The sequence below is a fragment of the Cryptomeria japonica genome, chromosome 3 (assembly GCF_030272615.1).
Source record: "Cryptomeria japonica chromosome 3, Sugi_1.0, whole genome shotgun sequence".
NCBI lineage: Eukaryota > Viridiplantae > Streptophyta > Pinopsida > Cupressales > Cupressaceae > Cryptomeria > Cryptomeria japonica.
The window spans coordinates 550,811,307-550,834,498 of NC_081407.1; positions in this window are offsets into that span (position 1 = coordinate 550,811,307).

Consider the following 23,192-nt stretch of genomic DNA (forward strand, 5'->3'; position numbering starts at 1 on the left):
TTGTAATCTTGAAAGGTTAAGAATTTACTCTTATCTCCAGTCATATGATGTGAACATCGTGAATCAATAATCCATTCATCCTTATCTTCAACTTTAGCTATCAGGGCTTGCTCTCCCGGTTGAATAGTAGGTGTCGGTTGATCTTTTGTTATAGCAACAAAAGCCCATCCATTGTCTGTTGGATCCTCATCAGAATCATCAGTGACTCCTTCATCAGCATAATGACAAGATTTGTCTCTATTCTTCTTAAACTTGTATTTCCGATAGTCAGGGTTAGGCTTATATGTTCTTTTAGCTTTTTCTCTTAATCTTGCATGTCTATCAGGACATCTAGATGCCATATGACCAATCTTATTGCAGTTAAAACATTTAAAGGGTGTTTTACCTTCATACTTACTTCCAATTGGACCTTTAGGCATTTTCCTTGCAAAAAGTGCTTCAAGTTATTCACGTTCTTCATTTTCTCTCCTGCTTTCTTCAAGTTCTCTTGTATAGAAGGCTTTCCAATCAAATTTATCATGTGATGATGCTGCTGAAGTTGATGATGATGCTTTAAAGGCTAGATCTATCTTGATAGTAGTAACAGGACCAAATTCCTCAAGCTCAAAAGATGAAAGTTTTCTAACCAAAGTGTCTCTAGATACTGATGCATTAGGCATTGTTCTTAACTCATTTATAGCAGTAACTTTCATTTTATATGCCAGTGGCAAAGCTCTTAAAACTTTAGAAACAATCTCATCTTCACTTAAGGTTCCTCCATAATATTGTATACCCAAAACAATTTCATTTACTCTTTCCATAAAAGCATAAATTCTTTCTTCTTCTTCTTCCATTTTTAGACTTTCATACCTGACCCAAAAGCATTCAAGTTTTGCAATTTTGACTATGGAATATCCTTCATTCAATGTTTCCAATTTGTCCCAAATAGCTTTAGCAGTAGATCTATCTGAAAATCCCATGACTTGCTGATTTGACAATGTGCTCAAAAGTGCTTCTCTTGCTTTGCAATCATTTTCCTCATCTTTAGCCAAGTTAGGTGGATTAGGTTGACTTTGAGTAGGAGTAGTATAGCCATTCTTTGTAACATCCCATATATCCTTTCCAATGAAATTCAAGTGTGTCTCCATCCTGATCTTCCATAAGCCATAGTTAGTTCCATCAAGTTTTAGACTGTCCTTCCTGAAATAGTTGGTAGACATTGGATCTCCTCAAGCTGTCAAACTTCCACAAAAAGAGGACTAAGCTCTGATACCAATTGTTAGGTCCTAGAGACAATTGAGAGGGGGTGGTGAATCAGTTGTCCAATAAATTCAACCAAAATTAACTTAACCAAGACTTAATGCTTAATACCGATAAACCAAACTTTATGCCGGTAGACAGTCTTAACCATTAATTGCAATACCGGTAAAGATTAATGCATGAAACAGAAAGACAATAACATCCACAACACACAACACCAATGTTTGTATGTGCAAACCTTGTAAGGGGAAAAACCATAGTGGGAAGCCTTACCCACAATCAAATGATACTACTACAGATAGTATGTGTTTGCAATATGGATTCTGCACATGCAGAAAGGCCAAATGCCTAGAGCTCACTGCTCAATCACAAAATGAGAGTCACACTGACTACAATTGGATGGTTAAATCCAATGATAATGTAATGCACAAAATAACATCTTCATATGTTGGATTCAGTACCGGTGTAGTTCTGATTGCCTTCACAAAACCCTCCTTCAACCTTCAAATGATGTTTGTGTGTATAGATTTGCTTATTTTCGCATATACTCTATTACAATTCTTTTTCCCAATCGCATATCAATATTACAAATAAGATCTTACATATATACCATAACCTAAGACCAATTGAATAGGTCATCTCACTAAAAGATATTACAATAAAATCAATTACAAATAAATCAATATCTGATGCATGATGTTGGCTCAATGCATTTACAATAATAATAAATCATCTCCATAACATGTGCTGATCTGGAATAGATATGACTGTTGGTGCTTATTCTGGACCTATTTGCCGGTAACAACAAATATGCAAACCCAAATAAACAAATAACCAAATCGCCAAAAGCAAGTGATCAAATAATGTCTTTGACATAACCAAGTAGTTTCCAAGTCAATCCAAGTGCCGGTGAACAATATAATCTGTCGGTGAACCAAATACCAGTGTCTTGCATAAGTCTCTGTCTTGTTGGTGAACATAACCAAAGTTCTCCAAGTGCTGATAAGTGATGACAAGTAATGATAGGTGTTGACATCAATGACAAAACCATATCAACATATCCAAAATACCAACAAAAATGAAGTTAAGGTTTCATACATATAGCCTTTCCTTTCCTCATTTGAAGGATCCACACTCTATTAATTGAAGGAGCCTCTTATGAAGTGAAAGTGTAGGTTATGTGGAGTCTACAATCAAAAAATCAAGCATTCATTAAGAATTTATCAAGTCTTCATCAATTATCTTCAACTTCATTTAGGAGATTTGAAGATATTGAATAATAATAGGAGATCACCGACTGTTGATTGACTTGTACCTCTCCCTTAGGGTTTGGTATGGTTTCATGTCTTTGTATGAGCTTCATAACATTCATTTTCAGATTTACAATAATGCTTTAGATCCATTATTACATTTGTTATTTGAAGCATTTACATTTACATTTACAATAATTTAGGGTTTTCTCTCCTACGTGTAGGGTAGAACTTTAGATTTACTTTCTTGTTCATTTAGGATCTTGCATACACACAAGATTACTGCACACACATTTTCAATAGATTATCAGCTATTTGTGGAGGTGGAAATCACCAAAACAAAGGGGTTTGACTAAGGCAAAACCCTAAATAGCCACCTAGACACATTTTTTCAAGTTGTAGGTGCAGGTATAAGAATTTGACACATGCACGAATTTCAGACCAATGAAAGACACAAGTACAGACTCAGCTTCAGAAGCATATCCTAATTTCTAGGGACCAGGGTGTGGCATCCTGGTACAAGACCAGGGCGTGGCACCCTGATCCTCCCTATTTTGCAAATTTTTTGGCAGTTTTGTATTTCTGTCTTATAATCTTAGATCCAGAAGTTCAACCCTTTGTAACATCAGGGACCAGGGTGTAGCACCTTGGTCTTGTATAGTCAACATCAAATTTCAGTGATAGGTGCACTTCTGACATTTTCCAGTTTTGTGTTCAGTTTCTTAGTTTCAATTCAGTCAGATTTTGCATTTTCAGTTTATGTTTGCTTCATTGTTCATCTCCTAGCATAGTTGTTTATTACATCATATTTTGCACATCTCCTCTACATTACAAAAAAAGGAATATAAACCCTAAGAGATATTCCTTGACTCTCTCTTTCTCTCACAAGAAGTAGTCAAAGTGAAATATCTCCCTAGGTTCTTTCATATTCTAATGTGTATGGGAGTGGGATTAGGTTTTAGCTACTTGGTTCCATTTTTATACATCACATATCCTAACAATGCTCAGGTTTTAGCCTCCTCAAAGATCTTTTAGGTTCAACATACTAACATCCATGATGTCTATTCTTATTAGAATATTTCCCACCCATATGACTGTTGGCAACAAGGCATAAAACTGAGATGGGGGGGGGGGGTGAATCAATTTTCTCAAAATCTTTACTTAAAAATGATTCTAGATCTAATAATTCACAGTGAAAGCATAAATCAACACCACATCAATAACACACATAACACTGTTGGGTGAATATTTTGTCACTAGCATACTGAAGACAAAATATATGTTTCACACATAGCTATGATGAGACAAAGTCTCTCCTATCAGCAAGGGGAGGTTCCCTAATAGAAGTTGATACTTCAATAACTTAAAATTAAATCTTGGGGTAAGCTTAGGGTGTATAATCCTTTTTTTTTTCAGAATTAACATTAATCCCTTCACTTGATACAATCTTCTTACAATAATTAACTACACTTGCATACAATAATTCACTTTACTCTATATTAACATAAGCACATAGTCTAATGTGAACAAAGATACTATTTTCAATATAACAACTAAATATATCTTGCAGCCCAAAGTATTCAAGATAAATAATTTCTAACCATGGAAAGCAACCAACAGTAACACAAAGTCTCCCACATAATCATTGTATTACAATAAAACTCCAAACGTGTAATATAACTCAAAGTTTACATCCACATCTAGAAAGGTCCTTCACTCACATAACATATGTAAATACCATCAAGTAAATTAAGAACACATATAAGTAGATGACATAAGAACATCCACTTATAAGCAACAATTCTTGTCCAACACAAAGTTTGGAATGACAAAATTGCTTCCTTTATTTGATTGATCAAATTTAACACAAGAGAACACAAAGTTTCACTTCAGACAAAAGTTTGGCAAAGTTTTTGCTAAGCTTGTAAGAGATAAAATATTACAAATGAGGCTCCTCCTTTTACTGGAAAGGAGTTGAGAAAATTTTGGGCACTGTTGAGTAATTCAATTGTAGAGTCCAAAATGTCTAGAACTTGTGCATAAAATAAAAGTGCAACTACATAAAAATTTGCAGTAAGAGAAAATGCATCTACATGAACCTAAACTAACTAGTGTCATGAAGATACTTTATTCTTCATTTTCCTCATCATTTGTCTTCTTGAATTATTCAAATTTAGCTAGTGTAGTCTGCATCTCACACTTGTCTAGAGCTGATGTTGAGCTGGCAATTGTGTGAACATGGGAAACAGAGTCTCCAACATTAATATATCCTTTCTTGGCCTTCTTTAGCACAGATGCAAGATCATCCAAGTTGGCTTGAATTTTGATCAACTTATCAAATGGGGCTAAAGAGAACTTATCATTGAAGTGAATTATTATAAAATGGTATCAAAGGGGTAGAATATTTTGTTCATCATCAGATTGCCAGCTTAAAAGACTTAGAACAATGTCTGAAAGATAAAATGACCCTTAGACAATAAAGGCAGTAAAATCAGCAGACCGTATTTTAAAACCTGATCTGTACAAGGGTAGGTCATACTGGTATATCAAGTTTTAAAACCTGATATGCTAATGTGGTAAAACATAAGTTGTAGGTCAAGTTTTAAAATCTGACCTGCATATGGGCAAGACTAAAGTTACAGGCCGGGTTTTAAAATCTGCCCTATCAGTAGAAAGACCTACAGGTCGGGTTTTAAACCCCAACCTGCATAATTTTGTAGACAAAATTGCACTTCGGGTTTTAAAACCCGATGTGTAGAAAAAAATGCAATTTGGGTTTTAAAACCCGACATGTAGAAAAAAATGCAGTTTGGGTTTTTGATGACTCTGTTGGGTAACTTCCTTTGATTGTAGGAACGATTGAAGGGAGTAGATTCCAGAACTCTAAGTGCCTTTATCATCCATTGAGATACAAAGTCAAGCAACAAAGACACAGACGACAAGGAGGATGATATGACTGAAAACATGCCACAAACTTGTGCAAGTGCACTTATTAAAAAAGGAAAATAACCTAACCTAAACTAATTGACCAAGAAAACCTTGCTAAATGAAACTGTTCATGGGCTCACTAAAATAGTTGTCTTTCTTCATAATCTTGCATTAGCTTGCATGATCATAAGTAACCACAACCAATTGAGGCACAAACAATTGTACCATAGCTTGATGCATTGCTCCTTGAAAAAGATGAACAAATTTTCTTTCCTCAAATAAATCACACCTATTGTTGCTCCAAATTGGATCAATGAATTTGGACTACTGTTTCTCAAACATAGATGCCTCCTTTATCACTTCCTCCATTGTATATTCATGCTTAGGAGCAAGTGTAACCTTTGACATCTTGTTAGCTTCCAACCAAGCTAGATGTGTTATGTGACATCCCCTTGAAAGGAGAAAATCAAAACTCCTTTTGCCGATTACACCTTTCTTAGATGCTTCTTCAACCACAATCTCATGTTGTAAAGAATAAGCTTCTTCTTGTGATCCAATTGAAAACATGACGACATAGCTTGCTTCATCATGCTGTTCACAAACTTTTGATTTGGGAGAATTATCATCAAGACTTGAACAAAATTCCTTTATTATGTTTCTCAAAAGGTCTTCATCACGTTCCTTGTTATCTTCCACATGCACAATGTTTTCAAGTTCATGACCTTGAAATATAGATGTAGTCTTATCATCTTGTTCAACTTGAATGGTTCCTTCATGCATGTCCATATTTTCACATCTCATGATGTGATTGTCCTCCTTCTTTACCGACATTTTTAAAAAGTGGCCTTCAACCTCTTGTTGTGTATTGTCCAAGGTATCTGGCATGGTCTTTTCTTTTTGTTCAACAACTTTCTGGTACTGTGTAAAATAGATATGAGAGTTGCCAGCTATGTTTGCTTCCTCCTCTTGGAAGAGATTAGCGAGATCACTTTTTTTAAATTTAGAATTCCCCACTACTGTATTTGTTGATGGTGCATCAAGTACAAGCCTTTCTGGTGGTGAAGGAAGCTTGTCCTAATTTTCAGCTACATAACTAGGAGCAATATTTGTATATGGCCTCCTTGGATGCCTTTATAAGGAGAAGAGAATACACCTTGAGCTATTTAATTTTTGAGGGTAAGCATCTCATTAGCCAATCTTTGCACCATGGGATCTATTCTCTTGGTAGACCACGATCCCAAAGAAGAGTTTTCTTTGAACCCATTTGGCACTATCTTTATCTTGTTAGGAAAGTAGAGTGCGTAAAATGCCTTCCAAATGTTAATTTTTAGAGGAGAGAAGCAGTAATGTGTTTCAATTCAAATTACACCAATTAAGATACTCAACACAGAATAAAACAGAGCAACATGAAAAAACACAATCACATAAATGTACACTAGATTTCACGTGGGAAAACCCTTACGGGTGAAAAACCCACACACCAAAGCAACTATCTTTTGTATTATAGTAATAAACAATTTACAGATACATTCTCTGATCCAGTCTCAATTCAGGCACCATTCTAGAAGATTAACTTCACAATCGGTTTCACGATTCCTTTGTTACAGAATCACCAATCAATTTCCTCGACTTATTTTCACAATGAAAAGAACAAGTCCCTCATCACACAATTCTACAACCTTCTGCAACCCAACATCAACATCTCCAACTGTCTTTTAGACATTAAAATGTCTCTGTGCAAAAATGGTTCATTTTAGTTACTAACTGTCGAACTTCCTCGTATTGTCAATAACACGTCATGTTATTCATTGTTGATTCAACTTCCTCTAATTCATTCCAATTTTCTTGAAATCATCCATAGATAGCTCATCAAGTCGATATTCTCATTCGGCCATGGTCCCCACCTCAATCGCTTTCAGCTCAATTTATCGACGAAGTCACTTTGACATTGTGCTAGTTAGCCCGCACTACCTCTCGAGAACCATTGTTTATCATGTGGGGTAACAAGAATAATCTTCTCTTCATCCTTTTTCCTTATCCCACATGCTCTTTTAATGAGCTCTTAGAGTTACGTGGGGTAACAAGGAAGACAACTTCCTTGCTTTCTCTTATCCTGCAACAACACTATTTGATCGATGTTCATCATGTAGGATAATAGGAAGAACCTTCCCTATGCACTTGTCTTTACCTTGCACTCCACCTTTTTTTGTTAGACAACCCATGCGGGGTAGCGAGAAAAACACATACCACCCGTCTTTAGTTATCCTGCATGCTTCCTTATTGGGCTCTTAAAGCCATGCATGGTAATGGTAAAGACTAAAGTTGTCCACCATCTGTTATCCCACAATCTCTATTGGTTGACCATTAGAGTCACACGAGATAGCAGGGGAAATACTAAGTCTCCTACCTTTCGTTATTCTGTGACCCTTATTTAATGTGCCTTGTCGAGTTGCAGGGTAAAACAAGAAAGGCTAAGTTTCCTTTCTCCACTATCCCGCAACACTCTGCACATTTATGTTCTACTAGCAGGTGTATAACACAAAGGTTGTCAAACTGATTTGTCAATAACATGAAGGATATTCTATTACCTTTGATTAATAACATGAAAGCTTTAACACTAAATTGCTAATTCAGAAACCAAAAGCCATCTGTTCAAGATTTCAACTAGTAAGTTTGAGACACCCATTCTCAACATTCTCCTACTTGATGAAGAACTTACTGCTATCTCCAGAATACTTAGAGACTAATGAGAAACACGGGCTTCAAGCCCCATAGAGTTTGCACACCATTTGAACTTAGTTGTGCTCATAGGTTTTGTCAATGCATCTGCAAAATTCTTCGAAGTATCCACCTTTTCTAGATTAACCTTTCCATCTTCCACCATGTCACGAACAAAGTGATACTACACATCAACATGTTTTGTCCTAGCATGGAAAGTGGGATTTTTTGCCAAACAAATTACACTCTGTCTATCATAATATATAGTAATCTATCCTGCATTGAACCCAATATCAAAACACAAATGCTTAAGCCAAATAGCCTCTTGATAGGCTCGAGTTGCTACCATGTACTCTGCCTTTGTAGTGGACAAAGTGACTACAACTTGTTGCTTGCTCATCCAACTGATTGCACCACCATTTAATGTGAATACATATCTATTAGTGGATCTTCTGCTGTCAATTTCCCCTGTCCAATCAGAATCCACATATCCGTGAATGCTAATAGCCCTTTGCGATCCAACCAAATTTCCATGATAACACAGAGCATATTGAGAAGTAACTCTCAGATATCTAAACACTCTCTTCATAGAATCCCAATGTGGTCTTCCTAGTTTTGCCATAAACTGGCTTAATAATCCCACTTCTTGGGAAATGTCTGGCCTTGTACAAACCATTACATACATTAGACTGCCAACTGACTTGCGTAGGGTACCTTGGTCATGTCCTCCATCTCAAAAGATTATTTTGGACAATCTCCAACATAAAGTTTCGTTCCCTGCAATAATAGAACAACTAACTACTTGCAATCTGTCATATTAAATCTCTCAAGGATAGTAATAATGTACTTGCTCTAATTGAGCCAAAGCTTTCTATTTTTCCTATCCCTATTGATTTCCATCCCCAGAATATACCTAGCCGCACCTAAGTCTTTCATTTCAAAACAAGTAGATAATTGATATTTTAAATAAAAAATCATTTCCTTATCATTCCCAATGAATAATATGCATCCACATATAGAGAAATGATAAGCAACCAATAATTCTCCATCTTATAATACACACAATGATTAGATTTTGATCTTACAAATCCCAAAGACAACACAAAAGTGTCAAACTTCTAGTACTACATTCTAGGTGATTGTTTTAAACCATAAAGAGACTTTTTAACTTGCAAACCAAGGATTATTTACCTTTTGCAAAAAAGTGGTCAGGATGGAACATATAAATCTCTTCCTCCAAGTCACCATGAAGGAACTCTATCTTCACATCTATCTGCTCGATCTTAAAATCATATGCTGCTGCAAGAAACAAGAGAAAACTAATAGACGTCAGCTTCACTAGATGAGAAAAGATTTCTCCATACTCAATTCCCTCAACTTGGGAATAACCCTTCGCAACCAATCTAGCTTTATAATTCTCCACATTGCCATCCAGACTGATTCTCTTCTTAATTAAATACCCATTTGCAGCCAACTAGTTTTCTACCTTCAGGCAAGGGCACTAGATCCCAGGTTTCATTCTTTTTTAATGAAGCCATTTCGTCATTCATGGCCTCCAACCAAGAATTTGAATGAGGCATTTGTATTGCCTCTTTCACGATCCTAGGCTCATCATTGTTAGTAATCAAAGAATATGCACAACTAGAATCTAACATTGAGAAACCATACCTATCAAGTTGTCTCCCGTGTGGACCTCCTCAACTGCTGAGGTGGAGGTTCTTGATCAAAATTATTAGACCTACTAGAGCTATCCTCAATTTTAGGTACACTTGGAGTTTGAAGTTCCTCCTTTTTTGGAGTTAGAGGAATTTCAACTTCTTCTTCCTCTTTCTCCATCTTTTCAGATTGCAGATCAATTGAGGTAGTCTTGAGCTCACAGAAGATTACACTCTTGTTGTACAAGACCTTCTCAGTTACAAGATTTCAAAGCTTGTATCCTTTCACACCCAAGCCATAACCAATGAAGATACACTTAAAAAATTTGCTATCCAACTTTGATCTATTTATATCAGGAACATATGCATATGCCTCATAGCCAAAGACACGAACATGTCTTAGAGAGGGCTTCTTTCCAGACCATGCTTCCATAGGCGTCTTGTCAACCAATGCTAAAGTGGGAGATATATTTTGCAAATAACATGTTGTAGACACAACCTAACCCAAAACTTATGCTCCAAAACAACACTACTCAACATGCTTCTCGCCTTTTCCATCAATATTCTATTCAACCTTTCAGCAACTCCATTTTGCTATGGAGTGTAAGGTTTAGTCTTATGCCTTTTAATTCCATGGTCTTTGCAAAATTTATCAAATTTTGTGGAACATAACTCACCTCCATTATCATTCCTTAGACACTTGATTGTCCTACCAATCTGATTTTCAACTAAGGTTTTGAATTCCTTAAACCGGCTGAACACTTCCGACTTGTTTTTCAAAAAATACACAAATGTCCTTCTCGAATAATCATCTATAAAAGAAACATAATATCTTGAATTTGATAATGAAGGTACATTAATTGGACCAAATACATCAGAGTGAATATAATCTAGCAAACTAGAAGACTTATGAGGACTAGAATAAAATGAAACACGGTGTTGCTTTCCATAGATAAAGTGTTCACAAAATTCAAATTTAAAGTTATAATCATCAAGCCCTTAAACCATGTTTTTATTTTTTAGAGATTTTAAAAGATTTTCTCCTATGTGACTAAGTCTATGATGCCAAAGCATTATTTTCTTAGCAAGAAGTTGAACCTCCATTGAACTCGCAATGTTCTTCTTCCAGGAAGCCTTGTCTGACTTTCCAGAAGCACTGTTACATTGAATAGATTTTGCATCTAGCTTGAACAGAGTACCAATCCGTGCACCCTTAGCTAGCACTATGGAGCCTCTAGTCATCTTACAACCACCACTTGAGAATAAAACTTGTACACCAACATCATTCAACTTACTAACATAAAGAAAGTTTTGATCCAAACCTAATATGTGCATTACGCCATCAATTCCCTTAGTTCTTCCATTAGGAAACTAAATTATGACTCTTCCTCAACCAACAATTTCAAGTGATGAATCACTATACAAGTTAACCTTTCCACCATCATATTCCTCATACTTCAAGAACCATTCTCTATTAGATGTCATGTGGAAAGATGCACCCGAATCGATCGACCAGACATTGTCAGTTGTTTGAGTTGCCAAGGCAATAATGAATGCATCTGCATTGTTGTGAGAAGATTCAGTATCAGAAGAAATTTGCTTTTTATTCTTTTCCTCCTCTTTGAAATCCTTCCAGATCTGGCCAGTCTGCCCATAATTCTAGCATTTTACCTTAGACTTCTTCCCAGGAGACTTTGATCTCTCCTTCAATTTGGACTTGGACTTCTTGTCCTTCTGTTTGCCTTTTTCCTTCGATCTGCCTCAAACAACAAGGGAATCCTTGGCCATTTTAGAAGACTTCCTCCATGTCTCTTTTGAAAGCAATGAAGCAACCACATCTTCCATTTTGAAAGTAAAAGTTGTACTCCTAATAGCCATCACCAGATGGTCCCATGTGTCTAGCAAGGAACACACTAGAAGCATACAATGATCCTCATCCTCAATATTTACTCCCACAGAAGTTAACTATGCAATGATCATGTTGAATGCATTTAGGTGGTCTTCCACATATGTCCCTTCACTCATTTTCAAAGAGTATAACTTCTTTCTTGGGAACAAGTTATTTACTAGAGATTTTCCCTGATAAATATCACCAAGTTTCTTCCACAAAGAAGTTGTTGTCTTCTGTTCATGAACATTCAAGAGAACTGAATCTGCTAGGCATAGTTTGATAAGCCCTTTGGCCTTCCTATTTGCAAGGTTCCAATCCTCTTGTTTCATGCCTGATGGTTTTGTTCTAGACAACGTAAGCCAGAGGTCTTTGTCCACCAATAGGTCTTCCATCTTGAGTTTCTATAACTCGTAGTTGCCACCATTGAATTTCTCAATGTCCACTCTTCCTGATGTTCTCGCCATCTCAGTTTGTAATTTCACATAATCCGCTGCAAAACTCCCACTATATAATTAAGACAAAAAACCCGTCCTACCCACAAGGATAACACAACTGGCTAGGCTCTGATACCACTTGTTAGGAAAGCAGAGTGTGGAAAATGCCTTTCAAATGTTAATTTTTAGAGGAGAGAAGAAGTAATGTGTTTCAATTCAAATTACACCAATTAAGATACTCAACATAGAATAAAACATAGCAACATGAAAAAACACAATCACATAAATGTACACCAAATTTCACGTGGGAAAACCCTTATGGGTGAAAAAACCACACACCAAAGCAACTATCTCTTATATTAAAATAATAAACAATTTACATACAAGTTACAAGATCCATGCTCTGATCCAATCTCAATTCAGGCAACATTCCAGAAGATTAACTTCACAATCAGTTTCACGATTCCTTTGTTACAAAATCACCAATGAATTTCCTTGACTTCTTTTCACAATGACAAGAACAAGTCTCTCATCACACAATTCTACAATCTTCTGCAACCCAACATCAACATCTCCAACCATCTTTCAGACATTAAAATGTCTCTATGCAAAAATGGTTCGTTTTAGTTACTAACTATCAAACTTCTTCAGATTGTCAATAACAAGTCATGTTATTCATTGTCGATTCAACTTCCTCTGAGTCATTCTAGTTTTCCTCAAATCATCCATAGATAGAGAAGCAAGTCGATATTCACACCATGGTCTCCACCTCAATCACTTTTAGCTCAGTTTATCAGTGGTCACTTTGACATTGCACTAGTTATCTTGCACTACCTCTCGGGAACCATTGTTCATCATGCAGGGCAATAGGAAGAATCTTCTCTTTGTCCTTTGTCCTTTGTCCTTATCCTGCACGCTCTCTTAATGAGCTCTTAGAGTTACATGGGATAACAAGGAAGACAACTTCCTTGTTTTCTCTTATCCCACAACAACACTATTTGACCAATGTTCATCATGCAGGATAATAGGAAGAACCTTCCCTATGCACTTGTCTTTACCCTGCACTCCACCTTTGTTCATTAGACAACCCATGCGGGGTAGCAAGAAAGACACACACCGCCCCTCTTCAGTTATCCCGCATGCTTCCTTATCAAGCTCTTCAATCCATGTAGGGTAATGGTAAAGACTAAAGTTGTCCATGGTTTGTTATCCCGCAAGCCCTCTTGCTTGACCATTAGAGTCACAAATTCTCGCATGGGCTCTTGTGGTTCCTTCTTCATTTGAGTCAATTGTGCTAAAAGAACATGCTTATCCTCAATAGGTTTGAACCCTGCCTCAAACCTTGTTTTGAGGGTAGCCTAATTTTTGATAGAACCATTAGGAAGATGATAGAACCAATCAACAAATACGCCTTGCAAGGTTTCAATGAATAACCTTGCGGAAACATCTTCATACTCAACCCTGAGAACACTACATGTAATATAAAAAGCAACAATGTGTTCATCGGGATGTTGAGAACTATTGCCCAAAAACTTAAGAAAATTCTTTCTTGAGCCTCATGGAAGTTCATGTAGAGGTTGCGTAAGGCTTAATGGACCAAATTCCACACCCCAAGGACCTTGGACAAACATCCTTGGTGGATTGTATGGGGTAAATACAAAACATCTTATGGCTGGGATAACTGCAACTTGCAAACTTGATGCCTCACTTGTAATAGGAGCCCTCTATGCAGTAGGAGGAAAACTCCTTGTACACTACAAAGGAGATCTTATTCGTGAAGGCAAGAAAGGATAATTACGTTGCTGCAAAAACTCAAAGGTAGGATCAATAATTCCTTTTGCTCTTCGACCACGAGTATAACTTGGGTTTACCAGATTAGTACTTTGAGAAAATCAGCAACAAAGATATTACAATGGAAATTGTAACATTGCAACCCTAAATAATTATACCGGTTGCACGTTCAAATTCCCAACAGAGTCACCAAAAAACCGTTGAAACATATATTTTGTCTTTAGTACGTTGGTGACAAAATATTCACCCAACAAACACCAATATTTTTGATGTGGAAAACCTAGTCAAGAAAAAACCCATGGTGGGAACCTACCCACAATATGATGATACCCTATTAGAAGTATATGAAATATTACAATGGGTTCATATATTACAATGGGGAATGCACATGCATTTAGGCACATTGCCTAGAGCTCACTGCTAGAAAGCAAAGAACAACAAGGGCTACAACCCTAGGGAAGACTCACTATCTTACAAACATATTTGGATTACATTTGAAAGATCATGAACTGATAGAATGCCATCTCCTCATGCCTAGTATAGTTCCGGTTAAACACAGAACACATATTCTTCTCTTTCACACTTCTTTACACTTCTTCATTGCTACCAAATGATTGATACATTATTCACACACACAGATCCATTGCACACTCAATTACAATGATATTATATTTATGTATACATATCAGATCAACCTATCTTTCAAGGTCGGCTCAACATACATCACAAATTACAAAGATATAACCATACATTCTACAACATTATATGCAAACCAAAATAATGTCGACTAAGACATAGTATGGACCTAAACCAGCACCTCAAACATGAAACATCTCTAATAATTATGCCTCGAACATCTGCAACATGCTACAATCATCATGTAGGCCAAGAACATGAAAAACACCACCGAATCAAGGAAAATCATCAATAACAAGAACAATGATCAATGTGGATCACCAACATGAATAACAAACAATCGGGAAACATGCACAAGCATCATGAGTTAGCACAGAAACAACCGCACCAACACCACTTACTAGAATCTTCATCATCATTATACCGAACTTCAAGAACACTAACTGCAATGACTGTCAAACTAAAAGATTCACTTGCAGACCTCCAAATCACAAACCATATAAATTAAGGACACACCAGAATGTCCAAACACTTTACCAAATCCACAAACTAAGATATTGCAACACGAATCAAAATCTAGAACAATGATCAACACTGAACAACTGAAAAACCAATCGCAATACTAGATCTCATAACTCGATCAAATCTCCATGCGAACCACTAAAACTTGAATTGAATCAACTAGAGATACTTATCTCAAAACCCTTTAATCTATAACAACTCATCTGCAACACACTAGCCAAAACAACTCACTTAATCTGACTGCAACACTGAAACACATAGAGGAATATATTGGCATCAATGACAACACATCACTCAGTCAATCCAAACACATATTTGCACATTATCCCAATTGTCTCCCCAATTCCAGCAATGACCTACTCTTTGAAACTTTTATCATCTGGTTTTCCTTGGTGTAAATGTCCATTCAAGACTTACAAGTTACACATCTTCTCTTGTCATCAACTCATTGTATTTTTTTATAGATTTGCGAGTTCTTTCATGACCTCCAATATTGAATTTCATTGTTTGTTTTGACTATCCTCTCACACATCAATTTGTTGTCTTTTCATTTTTCTTAAGATTTCCACAAACTTCTTTGTTAGTATCATTTAGCATCACTATTTCCCTATCTTCCAAAAATACTAGGACTCATATGACAATACTCGATTTCTCATATCATCAATGACAAGTCTTAGTTCATCTTGTATTTCATGACTATGCTCTTCTATAACCTTTTCACTACATTGTCTCCATGAAACTTAGTCTCCCTTTTTATCACAAATCTTTGTCTAGTCTTAACTATTTTAAAAACACTATCCATACATCATTTCTTCTATCCTATTTCTTTTAAGGTCTTTTGAGATAGGGGATAGGGTTTTAGTAACCTATTGTTACATTTATAACCTTTTCAAGAATAATAGTGAGACAAGGTAGAATAGAAGTGTTGTCACTCAATTATTTTCTATTTCTTCTTCTACTTGTCTTACTCTAGTCTTTTGCACATTTAATACAACCATCTTTAGGTATACTAACACTATCAATTGAAAGTTTATTGATCTCTTGTCTTATGTTCATTTTATCACTGCCGCTTCATCAATCCACTATCATACTAGTTCCAAACTATGCTAAGCTTGAGACTTAGTTAAGAATATTTGGTGCTTTAGAGTGTCCATGATTTTTGTCACAAATAATATGCCCTCCATAGCCTGTTCCTACAAACATTTATGTCTTTCAAATCCTTTAAATTGTCTATGAAAGCATATTATCATGTCTAAATTGGCTAACCTTTTAAGTACTACCATGGTAGGTCCTCAAATTACTAGGTCTATACTTCACTATCCGTTGATTATCCTCTCTAAATAGTTTTTGGCAACTCGAAGTCTATAATTTTTTATTCCATGTCTAATAAATCGACTATGTTGTCTTCATGAAAAATTCATTCATGTCAATAGTCCTTCCCAATTCTCTTCTTAGTATAGACTATAGCATTTTTATGTTCTTTGATGTAATTGCCATGGGATGATTATCCTTAAACTATCAATAATGGCTTCTATCATAATTCCTTGAGTTTCATAGTAAGATTTTCCATAATCTTATTTTTATGTTATTTATATCACATGCTCACATGTCTTGCTATCCCTTTTCTTGCCAAAACACAATCACTCATCAAAGTTCCTTTGATTGTCATAGTTATTTTCTCTTTTTTTTTTGCACTTTTAAATACTTCTCACATCAAGGTATTTGATATGGATAGAAAAACAATCAAAGATTGATGCATTATACTATTACAACTCCTCAAGATCTTGAAAATATAAAAATCTTAACTAGATAAATAGTTTGGAATTTATTGAAGGAACTATGGAAAACAAGGATTTGATTAGAGAAACAAAAGAATATACCAATCTTTTTACAATATTAAACATTGAAATTGTAACTTAAACCCTTCATAAATGTGGGTATCAATTGTACTTACCTCCTAAAACTAATCCTCTTGCATGCAATATGCCATGCATCTTCTTTGTTGTTTTACAAAGTGCCCTATATGTTTTGTAATATGTCATACTCTTTCTCTTCCATTTTGATCATGGTCTTTAATGAACAAGAAACCCTAACAAATTTTTTCCTCAAAACTTTAACCTTTTTAGAAACATCTTCCCTTCGATGTAAATGAGCATGGTTTTTAGAAAGCATGAGGACCTAAGACTCTTCTTACAAATGACTTAAGAGTGAGTGCCTAAGGTTCTTACAAATGAGTTAGCTTTTACTTATGTTTTAAAACATGCTTAGCACTTTTTAAACCTAGAAAACATAAGATGGTTTTTCTAGATTTTCTTTTAATAAATTCTTAGAAATGACATATGCAAAAATATCAACACATAGTAATTCTTTTCCAAATTGATTAATTCTCTTTCTATCTTTAGAATATCTAACCCATTGATGGTTTTACTCTCCCTCTAGGCATAATGGATTGTTATTCTCCTTGCTGCTCAAAATTTTGGTTTGCTCATTTGTAGTCCTAGCATTGAAGTCTCCCATAATAATGACTTCACCATGTTGAGTGTACGTTTGAATATCATTTTTATAAGGTCACAAAAGGATATTTTCGATCCATTATATTATTTTTGTATGTTTTTTAATCTAGGGGGTGAAATAGAAAGTTGCAAGTTTGATGTGCCTTCCATTTTCTATTATTCTATCCCTAAAGTATTACTTATTATGTCAATTTTTTCAACTAAACATTCTTACATCAAATTTCCTTACCGACACTACTATACCTCCATAACCTTTGTCATTTCATGTTGCTTCATAGTAAATGACCATTTTTATTATAAAGCTTTAAATAAACTACTATTGCAACCATTATTACCATTATTGAAATATATTTTTCCCATTCCATCTATAATAAACCATAACCTAAGACTCCTTCTCCAAGGGTAGCCCATACAATTAACACATACTAACTCTAAGTGTTGCTAGGTGAGACCTAGCTCTTAATGCTCCTAGGAAAAGTTATGAGCACTATCTTGCGATCAATGACTCGTGATAGTAACCTCATTGCTCCCTCTATGAGAGGCAGTGACTTGATTTAGCAAATTGATGACTAAGTTTTCTACTTAGTGACAAGTAGATGAATCAAATTATGTGACAAGTAGATGAATCAAATAAATATATATTTTTGTCTATTTTTTTGATACAAATATAATAGCTACTTGCTTAAATTTACAAGTAAATTGTAAAGGTCCAAAAATGTCCCTCATTATGCAAGACCATACTGGCTATTGGATTATAGGTATTCATTGGATTGTCTCCTCTATTTCAATGGTGAAATTGTACACACATACCATTTACTCTTATATTTTGGAGTCAGTGCAAGTAGTTTGTTTTTTATGGCATTGGAAGTTTATAAGTGACATATTTCTTATGTTACAATTTTGATAAATATTCATTTTTAATAAAATTTTTTAAGTCGTATTGAAAATGTAATAGTTTTGATAGACCTCTAGTTCAAAATATTTATCATGAACAAAATCAAATTATACCCTTTTTGAGAGTATTCTCTCATCTAGTGTACCATTTTCAAAAATAAATAAATTAGTATAATATTTTGAATTAGCCTTATGTTTATTATAATGAATTGGTTATAGATTTTTCTAAAAATTAATTAAAATATCGGATTCTAGATCCCAACTCCTACCAAATCATATTTTAAATTTTGTTGAAAATATACCTAGTTAGATAAATTATATTAGAATTTACTTTTTTAATTCTAAAAAATAGGACTAAGCTTCTACTACTAAATCAACACTTCAATCGAAACTATTTCATCTTAATCCTTTTTGCTCAAAATTGGTTAAAGTAAAATTGGTATTTTGACAGAAATAGATTTTTAATTATTTTTAACATTTTTTAAAATTAAATAAAAATTATTTTCTTAATAAATTAAGTAATTTAACATGTAATAAAAATGTTAACATGTAATCATTCATTAAACATGATGACATTCTAATTGTAAAATAAAATATATATTTTATTATTGAATCAAAGTAATTTTACATGCAATAACAGTTCTAATCTAATAGCAAAGAGACACTCATAGAACCTTTAATTATGGTCACAAATTTTTAGATGTATAAATTTAATTATTTTTATATAACAATATTTATTTTTAAATTATTTTGTAAATAATTTTTAAAGATATATTTTAACTAGTATGTGGTCACTGATTTTTTTTCTTAGTGCTCCCCTCCCCTCTCCCTCCTAGTATCTGGTTATTGTTTTTTAATTAGTGCCTTCCCTCCACCCCTCTCTTCTTAAGCTCTTTCTATAGTACACTAAACACAACATTTAAGATGATTTCCATCTTGTAGCCTAGACTATAAAGATCAAAGTATTAAGGAGACAATTGTAGTTATTTTTGTTTAAATTTCTTCTCAGTTCTTCTTCTTCTTTTAGACTTTCCCATGTAGATCCTAGGATCTATCATTTTATTCTAAGCTAGATTCCTTATAAATGCTCTAGTGAAGTCTGGAGGATTTATACTCTAAATCCTAGATCTAGTACCTTTTAGTACCATCTCTTAGTGCTACTCTACTTTGCTAGGTGGTTTGCGATGTAAACTAGAGATATAGGTGTATTGAAAGATAAGAGTGACAAGTTGGAGAAAAAAGAATAAAAATCAAAAGATTTAAAAGGTTTATAAAATATAAAGTTTTCTTGGTTTTTAAGATTTTACGTTTTTATAGATAAATGGTTTAACATGTCTAGAATTAAATTTTTGATATATGCTTTAGAATTTTAAGTTTTCTAGATTTCAAGTTATGGGTTTAAAGTTAAGATTTGTCAATATAATAGAGGGAATATATGCAAGATTCATTTGATAGGCTAGATTTGTACATAAATTTACTTTACATCAAGCTAATATTTAGGATGATATATTTGGCATAACTCATCTAAGGTTTTTGGTTTAAATTTTTCTCTATTGATTAATGTAGTATTCATTTATATTTGTAATACATCTCTCTCAACTTGCATAACCTCAAGTGCTACTTGTAGTGTCTCTCTTGTTCCACAACCTGACTCTATCTATTTATGAATTGTCTCACTCTAGTGATATAATATCTTGATCTCTATTTTTAGCCCATCCCTCTCATCTCATCGCATAATTGTTAGATAATTTTAACAACTAGTTATGCTTTTTTTTGTTTAAATTCACTTAATTGCACTTTTGTACATCTAGTTTAGCTAGAGTTGAATTTTTTTTAGCTCTTCATTCATTCACTTTAGTTTTCTTGATTTAGGCTTAGGGTATATTTATGCTTTCTTTATAAGCACATAATTGTACAATTGTAATTCAGTTATTAAATAATCAATATGATTCATCTTTCCGGATCAATAGTCTTTTGGCCTCCATAACTATTTGCTTCTCTCTAGTTCTCTAACAGGTGTTTGATTGCAAGTGATCTTCAGGAGCTGTGGGCTTGAGGTATCGACTCCAATATGGTATCAAAGCTATCAAAATTCAACATGGTATTATAGCGTGGATTCAACAAACCTCTTCTCAAGCTTTAAGGGTTTCTTTTCTTAGAAGCATTACAGGGTCTCCAAGTTTGACTTCCTGTATGGATTTGGAAGTGGGCAATTTTTTATTAGCTTTTGGAGCAAAACAAGAGTTAAAAATCTAAGGAAACTTGCAACCAAATTTATGACAATTTCCACATAACCCAATTGAGATTTCAACAAAATATGAACATAGAATCCACATGCAAAGAATAGACAACATGCCCATCAAATATGACACAAGATATATACTGGAATGATGGACAGTGGAAGGAATTATCCCAAGTTGATCCCTCCCTTGGTAATCTGAACAAATTATGAACTCCATGGTGGTGGTGGATGATGATGATCAACTAATCTAGAAACTTACAGCAAATCGTAAATTTATGTTGCCTCTCTCTATAATCAGTAGTTTTCTAAGTTGGAGAGTCCTTGCTGGGCTAAGGCTTGGGTCAAAGGCCTAATTCCTAAAATTAATATTTTTTTCTGGACTGCCCTTCAAGATAAAATTTTGACTATTGATAACCTCAGAAAAAGAGGAATATGTATGCCTAGTGTTTGTTTTCTTGGTATGCAGAATGAGGAAACTATTAACCACTTGTTCTTCCATTGTCCCTTCTCTAATGATATCTGGGCTAGATGTCTAGATTATTTCAATATCAGTTGGGTGTTTCTGGAATCAGTCCAAGAGGTTTTTAATTCTTGACATCATCCCTCAAGGAATAAGACTATAATTTTGTTATGGAGACTGGCTTTACCCCACATTTGCTAGGGAATATGGAAAGAGAGAAATGAAAGAGTGTTCAGAGAATTCATCTAAGGCCCAAATAATTTTTGAGAAAATCAAACGAAATATAGTGGAGAATATTAACATCATAGGTGGAATATCAATCCCCAAGATCAGGATGATCATATTATCTTCAAGAACTGGAGATTAAAGGGAAGAGACATCTTTCAGGCTAATCCTAAAGAAGGTGTGAAATGAGAAAGCCATCCCCATGGCTGGATGAAAATCAACTTTGATGGCGCTTCAAAGGGTAACCCTGGGAATGCGGGGTGTGGAGTGGTTTTAAGGGATGAATGGGGAAAATGAAAAATCATTAAATGTATCCCTATTGGAAGTCAAAAAAATCATGTTGCTGAGGCTATGATAGCTTATCATGGGATGGTGCTGGGAAAGGAAGCCAATTGTACCAGAGTATGGTGTGAAGGTGACTATTTGAATATCATAAACTGTTTGAATAAGGTGTTCCCGCCTTCTTGGTCATTAAACAATGCTATTAAAGCATTGAAGAAAATAAGTGAAACCTTTGATATGTGTGTTTTCACACGTGTACAGGGAAGCTAACTCGTGTGTTGACTGGGCAGCCAACTGAGCCTGCCGAACTGAGGAAATCATTACTATTAATGGGGAGAGTAAACTTGTGTTTGAGGCAAAATCCTTGTTCGATCTAGACTGTATCCAGATGAGGCAAAGTGGCATCATCAATCATAATTCCTAATGCTTTTCCCACTTTTTTTGATGAAGGCTTACAGCGGTGGGGATGAGCATTTATTTAATAGTCTCATCATATTAACATGGCATGGATTTCGGGTTGTTTTTTAGAGAAATAATAGAAACCAGAGAAGAAAAATCAGAGATGAGATTAGGAATTCTAGTGATTGTGAAGGAAAAATGGGAGGGAACAAAAAAAGGTTTGAACTAACCTCATGTTTGGATTGGAAGAAGAACAGAGAGGTTTGGGAGATTCTACATGAGGGGAGCTTAAGTGTGTTCATGGAGAGACTCTGTAGAAAAGAAAAAAATGGTGAAGGTGGATAACTCCTATCACTCCTCAAAACGCATCTGTAGGCCATGGAGGTTCGTGTTGTTTGCTACCATAACCTACATTACGCTGGATGGGAGATTTACAAGAGCTTACGGGCACCATTTTGTGTTGCTCAACCACTTCTGCCATGGTAAAAAGGTAAGCTTTCCCTATTATCTTGCTTGTTCCATGGATCTGGATCACATAATTAAAAAAATGCAGAAAGACCCTTAGGGTGACCATGCTCTTCATCAAGGTCTTATGGTTTTAGTGTACAAATTGCTGAAAGGGAAATGCATGGAGAAACCAATTAGAGGTAAAAATACTAGGGATGATGAAACGAAAAGTGAGTATAGTGGTTTCAACTTTGACTTGGAAATTGAAGGTGAGTTGAAGGAGCTTAGCAAAAAGGGGAGGAATAAGGGGAAGAGAAATAGGATTGTGGTTGAATCTGATATCTAGGACTCTGAGGATGATTCCTTTGAGAAAAAATTCATCAAAAGCAAGAAAGGTAAAGGAAAGGGGAAACAAACCCAGAGGAATAAGAACACCATCGGGGGAGTTAACAAAGATAAAAAATAGATTTTGATAGCTTTTGATGAGGATGTAGAGGAGGAAAAAAATGACAATGTGAAGGGTAAGGAGGGGGATGAGATTCCGGATGTGGGTCGTGATGAGGATTTGAATACTCAAGGATTGTGGAATGATGGCCAAGAGAATAAAAGGGGAAATCCTAGTGATTGTCATGGGGATAATGATAATATTAAGGGATTTTGTGATAC